General features: G+C 41.4%; 1 pseudogene; it reads right to left on the reverse strand.

Annotated features, from left to right (window-relative positions):
- Positions 1-4,441: 4,441 nt before the first annotated feature.
- On the reverse strand, positions 4,442-7,213 carry LOC127785591 (uncharacterized; annotated as a pseudogene).
- Between the last annotated feature and the right edge of the window lie 3,080 nt (positions 7,214-10,293).

Genomic DNA, 10,293 nt, shown 5'->3' on the forward strand with positions numbered 1-10,293 from the left:
AATATTTGACCAAACCATCATCCAACATATTCACACACACTTGCGCGTGCACACACTCACATATAGCTATTAATATAGTGGAAGATAAGATGATTTTGATTTTGATCCCTTCCATTACCTTCCCGTTAGTTGACCGTCTAATTTCTATGAAAATGACTATTTTACCTTTTGGATGAACATAGAAACTTATAAATTACATTATTAAAAATGTAAAAGTTTGTCACAGTAGACTATTATAGTTACGAGTTTTTTTGTATGATGCATTATGTATCACAAAATTTATTTTTAGATAATGAAAAAAATATGTATTTATGTTTTAAAAAACTCCAAAAATAAGGAGCATTCATACAAAGATAGGAGCACCAATGCTCACAATAATTTTTTTTACGAATGCTCCCGATCAAAAAAAATTCATTGTCCTATTAAAATTTCAAATAAATATATTAATTTGTTGCATGTGTTTTATTTTCAAAATTTATGTCAAAATTTTCTGCACTAATTATTTAGTCTCATTAGTTTCATAAAATGCACATACTGTGTACTCACATAAAATTTTCAATCATTTTTCAAGTTTATATTCAAACCTAAAGCATCAACGGCAAAAAGACATTTGCAACCAAACGTAATAGTGAAATGAAGGAAAATGTAATGGTAGGGGCATGGAAGGGATCAAGTTGAAATTTCAGGGGTATAGAAGGGATCGGGTAAATTTCAGGGGTATGAAAGGGATTGAGTGAGTTTTCAAGTGTACACTGACTGTGGTGTATAAATGGAATAGATAATCATGATTATGTATTCATCAACCGTGCTTTTAGGGGAAAAACATTGAGAAAATCCCTTGTGTGCCCATGAAAACTTATCTAATCTCTTCTATACCCCCCTCCCCCCAATTTTACTCGATCTCCTCTATACCCCCCGAATTTTCGTTTTGATTCCCTCCATACCCCTCCCGTTAGGTTTCCGTTTGATCTGTAACAAAATATGTGAGTTACATTGTTATATTTTCAAAAAATACCAAAATGCCCATGCCAGTGCCAACCCTAGCTAAACAGATCCAATCCCCTTCTCTTCTCCCCCGTCCTCTCCACGTGAGTGGCTACCGCGCGCCGCCAATCTCCAATCACGCCAGGGGCGCCGCCGCCATCCCACCGCAGCCACCCTCCCGTCGCGTGCACCGCCCGCCGCCGCCCTCCCATTACGCGGTGGGGCGCCGCCGGCTATAGACCTCCCGTTGCACGGTGGGGCGAATACCCTCTTGTCGCTGCGCCACCCAGTGCCGCCCTACTGGTAGGAGTAGCAGTAATTTTCATTTCTTCTTCTTGCTTATGTAAAGTAGTAGTTGATGAGTGATTTCTTGTTTATAGGAGTGGGTTGTTCATTGGTGTCGGTAAGTCAAAGAAAAATGGTTGAGGCCACCATCCCCTTCTCTGCGCCACATCTACTTGGCATGGCACATTCAAGGCTTAGCACGGTTCCTTCATGGCTCCCCGTTTGGTAAGTGACCTAACTTGCTGTCATACCGTGTTCATCCACAGGATGGACCTTAACTACATATCTATTGGAAATCAAACTAGCCAGGGATCGAAAAAATGCTAGGGTGAAATATGATTGGTTTATTTTCAATAAGATGATATACTCAAATGCTATGAGCTACAAAGACTTTGTTGCTAATATTGCAAATTCATATCCATGGGGGCCAAATGAAACCGTCACAATTGGCTATGTGAATATGGTTCATAAAATTTCTCATCATGTCACAACTGACCAGGATATGCTAGAAATGTTTGAAAAGTTTGTTGATATCAAGGTGATTCCAATGATTATTCGTCTACATGGTATGAATGAAAATATTGATGAGTTAGACCACACTCTTGTTAAAGCAAACATATGTGTTCCTGATACTTCTTCTCTGGCAACCCCATCTCAAGTGGATTTCAGCCAACCTAGCAGCAGCACTCTGCCTTCTCATATCCTCGTGCCATCAGACAAAGGTGAAGCCGTGAAGGGGCTGTCAATGAAGAATCCGAGGATGAATCTTGGGCTACATCTGAGGATGAACCTGAGGATGCATCTGAAGATGATGGTGTCAATGAATCTGAGGATGAGTCAATGGCATCAGATGGGATGCCAGAACATATTCCTAGCGCAATTTATGATAAGGATGACACACCAATGATTTTAGGAAGCATATACTCTAACATTGACGAATTTAGATTGGCAATAGCACAACATGCAATTAAAAAGGAGTTTGAATTTAACATTATCCGGAGTGAACCAGGGCAATATACTGCAAAGTGTGCTGCTCAAGGTTGCAAGTGGAGGATCCATGCATCCGTGGTTGCTGATGGTGTCACTATAATGGTATGTATTTAATTTAAAACAGCATGCATTCTTCAAGTTTATTCTCATATATGTATTTTATTGCGGTATTGAATATCTTTTCATTTCAGGTGAAAACCAATCCTTTTCCACATGAATGCTCAAGTACGAGAAGAAGTGAGACTATCAAGGCTGCAAGCAAGTTTTGGATTTGTGAGAAGGTAAAAGATTGGTTGTTGGAGGATGCTAGTGTGGGAGCAAAGGAATTGCAAAGAAGGATCCATGAAACACATAAGGTTAAGATCAACTACAAAAGAGTGCATGTTGGCAGGGAGCTTGCTATCACAAAGTTGTATGGTATTTGGAGAGAGAGTTTTTTTTTTTTTTGACCGGGAAACAGTGGGGGAAGCCCCCACGGTTAAATTTCATATATAAAAATGAAAGAAATTTATACAAGCAAGAAAATTACAAGACTTCAATCCATGTTTGCAAAATAGGTCTATCAACTATCCTAAGTCTAAGTAAATATAGACTTAGCTCCTCCTTGAGATTAGATTTCCATCTCTGAACAGAAGGTTGTATATGCTTAAAGATTAAATCATTCCTTTGCTTCCATAACAGCCAACAAGCCACAAGAAAGATCTCCATAAAGCATGAAAGATGAGGTCGGGCACTCCTGTGAGATTGCAGCATTTGATGAAATTCATGTGTTGTGTCCCAAGAAAAACCAATTGTGTTCCAACAAGCAATTGCAAAAGGGCACTGGAAAAATAAATGCTCTCTAGTTTCTCGCAGACCCAGGAAGCATAAAACACAAGTAACAGGAACATTTGGCGGTTTGCAATGTCTTCTTTCCAACAAATCTCTTGTATTAACTCTATCTAGGAACAACAACCAGGCAAAGACTTTAACCTTCATGTATACTTTGCTGGACCAGATCCATGGAAGGGTTACTGCTGGCTGTATGGACCAAAATGATAGCTTATAGAATTTATTAGAAGAATAAAGATCATTACCCCAGATGTATGTCCATTTATCCACTATGGAGTTCAAAGAGATTTGGGTAACATCCTCCAGGAAAACTTTATATTCCTCATATGCTTGAACTGATAGAGGAAGAAAGAACTGATCATCGACTGACCTTGAATGATGCTGAGCAACTGTGTCTAATTTGTGTTTTGTGAACGAAAAGAGTGTTGGGAAGGAGTGAGCAAAAACCTTTCCATTACACATATCATGCCAAAAACTTACAGAGCATCCGTTACTAATGATAGGACGTGCAAATCCTCTAAAGAGAATTTCAAGCTGAGCAATCTCTTTCCACCAAAATGATCCACATAAAACTGCGTCCTGAGGAAGCTTGTGAGAATAGTAAGTGTTCCAAATCAAACTCACCCATGGAATTGTCTGTTTATTAAAAAACTTTGTAAAATGCTTAAGAAGCAGGGCTCTATTTTGTATTCTTAAGTCAATGACCCCTAGACCTCCTTTCTTCTTAGGTCTACAGACCTTTCCCCAAGCAGCCAAAGATTTCTTGGTTGAATTAAGATCCTTTCCTCTCCACAAAAAGTGTCTTCTAGCTCTGTCAATATTTTCAATAACTGCAATAGGGAGCTGTAAAGAACACATATAGTAGGTTGGCATTGCAGAAAGGACTGAGTTTATCAACGTGAGTCTGTCCCCATAGGAGAGAGTTTTGACACCGGGAGTGCATGAAGCACATGGTCACCAACTTCAAAAAGTTTACTAGCAAGATTTTTTATGATAACCTTTGGCCTGTGGCATATGCATGGAGCCCTTACTTCTATGAGAAACATATGGCAGCCATGCAAGAAGCTTAACCAGAAGCATCAGCATACCTTAGGAAGTATCACAAAAGGCTATGGAGTAGGAGTCAGTTCTCTATAGTTTGCAAGGTTGATTATGTGACAAATAACCTTGCAGAAAGCTTCAATAATTTTGTCGGCGGTAGGGGATGGAATTCCCGAATACCCGGAGCGTACACCGTACTAGTCCCATGATCAGTGGCTAGTACACAGCAACCACAACCTTGTCATCACATCCATACATAATACACATACAAATAGATAACATGGTTCACATAACTTAGCGAGTGCTCAAGTCATACAACATAGATAGGGCCGACCGGCCAAATGGAAGAGTTTAAACGCAGCGGAATAAGAGTAGCAAAATATATATGTTCTTCTGTATGCCCATCTACCAAACCACCACAGGCAACCGACTAGGAATCACCCTAGAAAGAACCATCCTCGAAACCTCCGGTACCCGGTGCAAAGTACTCATCACTAGGCATCTCATTTCCTGCATCAATGTCTAAAAACAACAACAGGAGGTGGGTCAATACAAACGTATTGGCAAGTCCTACCCAAACCTTGGGAAGCCTATGTCTATTGCAAGCTGAGATCAAACGAGGCTATGTTTGTGGACTAAATTTCAGCATAAAGCAAATTTTGATTCACAGTAGTAAGTAGTAATAGATTGCAACAAAATTTGTAAAGCAATAAGTAAACAATAGTAGTAGTAACATAAGCATCATATTAATATCATCCTTGTGCCCTCCATGGCAGCAAGTAACCATTTCACTTTCAGCCCACACCGGGCAAAGTCATCACCAATTTCCCACCATGCCAATTTCACAAAACATTTATTAAACCACCAACACTATACTTGTATCATTTCACCAAGTCGCTCGTGACCGTGAGCACGGCTAATCGATTAGTTCAACACCCTGCAGAGGTTGTGCACTGTACCCACATGACATAAACTAGCAACCATGTAAACCATGTCACGCGATACCAAATGGTACCCAATTTGCTAGCATATGACGAAGTTACTATATTACTCAAGCCTAACCTTGCATGAGCACGGCCAGTGTATACCCACACTAGGAGCAACCCTAGTGCCGCTAGTCCAGGGGGCCTTCGTTGGTACTAGCGCCGTGAAGTGAACCATCCGTTCCCTCAACGAGGCACTTAACCGTTATATTGGATACGCTTAGACGCCTAGGCACAAACCGCACTAGGTAGCTCCTATAAACCATCATTCCGACTAGTCCATACTACTACGGCCTCCCAATGCAAGGTTAGACATTAAGCAACTTCATAACTAAGGTTACCCCATAAATAACACATGTGGTTGCACTGTAAATCTTAGTTGGTGACACATAGCTCGGTTCTTAATCGACTCGGGCAAACACTCCCCCTATCGGTATGCAACTATCACCATATGCACACCACTTGCCGCCCAAGTCTAAAATCATCACTTTTCAGTTTTCAACTTCACAAATAACAGAGGCGACACCTCTGTCCAACATTTTCAAATAGCCCAAATTTTGAAGAGTGAATGATCCACCGTTTGTAACATACGAAACTCTAAGCATGCTAAGCAATAGCTATATTAGTAGCGCGAATATACCCAAATTGGTACTTGGACAGTACCACAGCCCATCCTAGATGTATCAACAGTAACATAATCAATAATCAAGGAGGATAAGTGCAGCAAATAGGAGTTGCTCTACCGAAATCCCACATTTTGCAATGTCGCGTGTAATTTATAAACAATATAGCATTTGCAAAAATATAGGATTCAACATGTTCGAAGGAGGAATTGAATAGGACTTGCCTTGCTCAGCGAACTCCTCACAAGTCTTAGGTTCCTGCTCACACTCCTCTACGGCTGCAACTTCGTTGTCTATTCAAATTTAAACGAAGTTCAAATGAACACCAAATAATCACCAAAAAATAAAAATGCTCAAATATGCATGGTTCTAGTACAGTAGATGGGGGATGATTTTAGATGAATTTAGGTGAAAGAATCATTTAGATCCGAGTTCGTATGCCTTAGATATAAGCTTTCAAAGTTTAAAATCCTGAAATTGAAAAACATACTATTGACTGATTGTAAATTCGAATTTCTCTGTACATCTGCATGATATTTGTGCAATATTTGCTCTAACCATTTTAAAGAGAATAACATGAGGATCATACTGAAATTTGGTTCATTCAAATCGGAGTTAAAATGAATTCCCTGTGATTTTTCAAAGATTCAGCATCTTACTGTGTAAAAATAAATCACAGAAATCATTTTTTTCAGGTTTTTCCTTTATTTGACAGTGGGGCCTACATGTCGGGTGGAGCTTAACGTGAGAGATATGCATAACGCAGAAAGCCCCCCCAGTTATAGCTATTAACGGATGGGTCCTTTTCGGATCAAATCTCCTCTCAGCAAATATGCATCGGTATCCCTGAGTGTTTTAAGAATTACAAATAGGTCATCGTCTTCTTCCTACAAACAGATCGATACAGGAAACATGGCTGCCATGGGAGGTCTCGCATGCAGCGGGCGAAGCGGCTGCAGCGACTACGTCCTTAACCAATCCTCTGAATGGAGCCTATAGCAGATGAGAAAGCTCACCCCGGGCACGGTTTGGGTGGAAGCGGTGAGGGGAGCTCCGGGGACGGTGTTCTGCTCCGACGGCGAGTGGCCTCAGCGGCGGGGCTTCTCCAACGATGGAACCTGTGGAAAGTTGAGGGGGAAAGTCTTATGGTGGTCCTAGGAGTGCGCTGGCACGAGGGATAGAGCTATAGCTCACCAAGGCAGCGGATCGATGGTGAGGGTAGCGGGCGGCTGTGTTCTGGCCGACGCGAAGGAAGTCGAAGAGGCGGTGTTGCCCGTCGGTGTTTCGTCTGAGGACAAGGGTAAAATGGATTCAGTGAGGGATGCTAAGAAAGATGAAGCGAACGGTTTCTCTTGAGGCTCACCAGAGGGAAGTCGGTAGCGTCGTGGGCTCGCCGGCGCCGACGCGGGCGCATGCGTTCCGGCTATCCCAAGGGACTCCCTTCCCTGTGTTTGCATGTAACGTAAAGAGGCGATCTAGGAGAGAGTGTTGGCGCAAGGGTAGGCTTAAAGGTGGAGTTTGGACGCGGTGCTCGTGAGCTCGGTCTATGGCCATGTCACTGTCTCTCCTTTCTTGAGCAGCGCGGCGATGGAACGGGACGGCTGGGCGTGTCAGGAGCTTTGCTTCCTGTCCAGAAAGAGTAATGGAGGAGGAGATTTGGTCGGGGCGGGGAGATTTGGCCGGAACGACTTCGTTCTTTCTCAATGGAGGCATACTCACGCGACGATTGGGGAGAATGGCGTGAGGTGGACGATGGGTACGGAGACACGGTGTCTAGGCCCACCTGCAGCGATGTCTAACGGCTAGGCTTCATGGAGAAGGCTCGGCTTGGCGTGGTGGAAAGCTGAGTGGTGTAGTTTTCTTCTCCAAAAGAAGACGCATGCCACGTGTTCGACGACATGCCTACAAGGAGAGGGAGAGAGGAAGAGAAGGTGGGAAGGCTGGGTGGTGACCTGGGCTTTCCTACTGGCTGGTTAGCGGGGCCAAGGAAGGCTGGACCCAGTGGAATTGAAATAGGGTAGGGTGAGTGAAGGTCAAGTTGAATTTTCTCAAATTTAAATCACATGCTCACATTGTCTCTTTGACCAGCCATTTCGAGTGGCTTACTCTGAGGTGAAATTTTGGGCAAAAATACTGTGAGTAGAGGAGGTCATGATGGAAGAAAAGCAAGGGCAGAGGAGTTATGGTTTTACTGTGGTAGATTTTGAAAGAGGACTAAGTGATATGTTTTAATTCCAGTTTTTGACTGGTTTGACTAAATAATTTGAGGTACCAAATGAGCTGATAAAATAGTGCCAATTTAACTGAGTGTGTTCCATAATGTATACGAATTTTTTGAATTTTTCCAGGATTTTTGCACACACAAATTAATTATTAAAATTATTCCAAGCTAGTTTTAATGCATATGAATGAAATGACGGATGCATGAAAAATTCAAAAACGAGCAAAATAATCTCAAAAGACAGAGGGGACCCCATTTCACTGATTATAATATGTATTCCAGGTTTTACAATTTTTGGGTCCATTACAAATTTGGTGAAAAATTGGAAAGCACTACATTTATACGACTTCTTGGAGAGGATTCGACGATGGTTGTTGGTGAAATGGGATAAGAAGCAAAGAATAGGTAAGAAATAGTTGCACCAATAATGACATATCCTCCTAGGTTAGCCAATGTTCTTTATTTCATTGTATAATGGATATAGATCAGTTAGGTACATAACAATTCATTTTTCACAGTCAAAACATTCATTTCATTGAGGATAGTAGGACAAGGAACAATAGCTCAAGTTCAAATAGATCAGTTAGGTAAGTAATTAGATCAATTATATCAATTTATTGGTATTATGCTGCTCTATGCGATATATTCACAAGTCTCTTTTCTAGATCAAGATCGCTTACTGGATCAAACCAACCTGAGCCATCCAACATGATTGTAGCCCTTCCATGTCTTGGAGAGCAAACACCTCCAGTTGCACTCAAAAAGGCCAAGAGCAAGACAAAGGGAAACTCACCATGTTCTGCTGCTCTTAACAACCTAGCTATGGGCACAAGGAGCAAAATTAAGAGCCCTGCAATGGGCACTAGGAGCAAAAGAAAGCTTATGGACTAAATTATATATATGGCTAATTGATTAGGTTTTATTTGGTACTAGCAATTTATCATGTGGAGCCTAATGGATTTTGTTGTTGTTTGCTGTTGTGATGCCTACAAAGTGTTGTAGTCATAGCTAAATTGACATATTTTGCTATTGTAAGGATTGCTTCCTCATGGTCCAATGATGTACTATTATGGACCTTATGTCATTATGCTCATGATGTACTGCCCAGTTAATTTGATCTGTCATTTGCAACATTTGTGTATGTAGTGGAAAGTTGGTTTGGTTCCTGCACTATTGGGTATGGAAATGAAATTGTGGTATGTGCATGATATGAACTATTTTGTATGGATGATGAAAATGAAATTGATATGAAGTGCTCTGTATGGATGATGAAAATAAAATTGATATGAAGTGCTTTGTATGGTTGCTACTATTTTGATTGATGATCCATGATGCTCTTGATGCTCTTATTGATCCAGATTATATTTTGTTTCACAAATTTCTATATAGATACTCTTTTCATTTCCTTCCTACTATTAATGGTCCTAATATTTTTGAATGGATGCTCGAAATGTTTCACAATGGATTTTCTCCTTTATCCACAAGTTCCACTTCCCGTTGAGTGTACCAATTTTTTTTATACAGAGCAAACTGATGACACTTTGATTTTCCAACCCTATTATTTTTTCAAACAAATCGTTCGATGTATTGCATTTTTTTCCAATACCACAATAAAATTTTTTAACTCATTATTAGTCTCATAAAATACACATACTATGCGGTCAACATTTTCCAATTCTTTACCAATCTACCTGTTGTTGCTCCTCCATCTACAAGGGCATTATGGACATTTGCAACCACACATAACTGCAAAATGAAGAAAACCTAACGGGAGGGGCATGGAAGGGATCAAAGCGAAAAAACAGGGGTACAGAGGGGATCGAGTAAAATTGGGAGGTATAGAAGAGATTGGGCAAGTTTTCATGGGTACACAAGGGATTAACTCTTATATATTCTACTGCAAATATACCAAAGACAAGATTATCCTTTCAAAATCCATTTGTAACAGCCCTCCCTCCAAAATCGCGTAGCTAGCCCAACCGACGGGCGGGCCCACTTACACACACCACCCTACTTACACTTTCGTCCTCGCTTCGTGTAATAGGGTTAACCCGTGAGTGGCATGGTTGGAGGGTAGAGACCTTATAAGTTGGTTCCACTCGTGTTAAACTAGCAAGGTGGTACTAAACATGCGCACACAGGCCAAATCCCAATTGGGCCAGGATGTCACATACACCCCCCCCCCCCCCAAGGACCCGACATCCCCGTCAGTCCAACTTACTCAGCCACACAGGAAAACGTCCAGGAACACGCCCCCTCTTAGCGCACGTCCGTACGTCCAATGCTGTGCCTCACACAAAACCCACATGCGCCATGTGCCATATGCCAGCACACT

Source organism: Oryza glaberrima, chromosome 10 (genome assembly GCF_000147395.1).
Source record: "Oryza glaberrima chromosome 10, OglaRS2, whole genome shotgun sequence".
In the NCBI taxonomy this organism is placed as follows: Eukaryota; Viridiplantae; Streptophyta; class Magnoliopsida; order Poales; family Poaceae; genus Oryza; species Oryza glaberrima.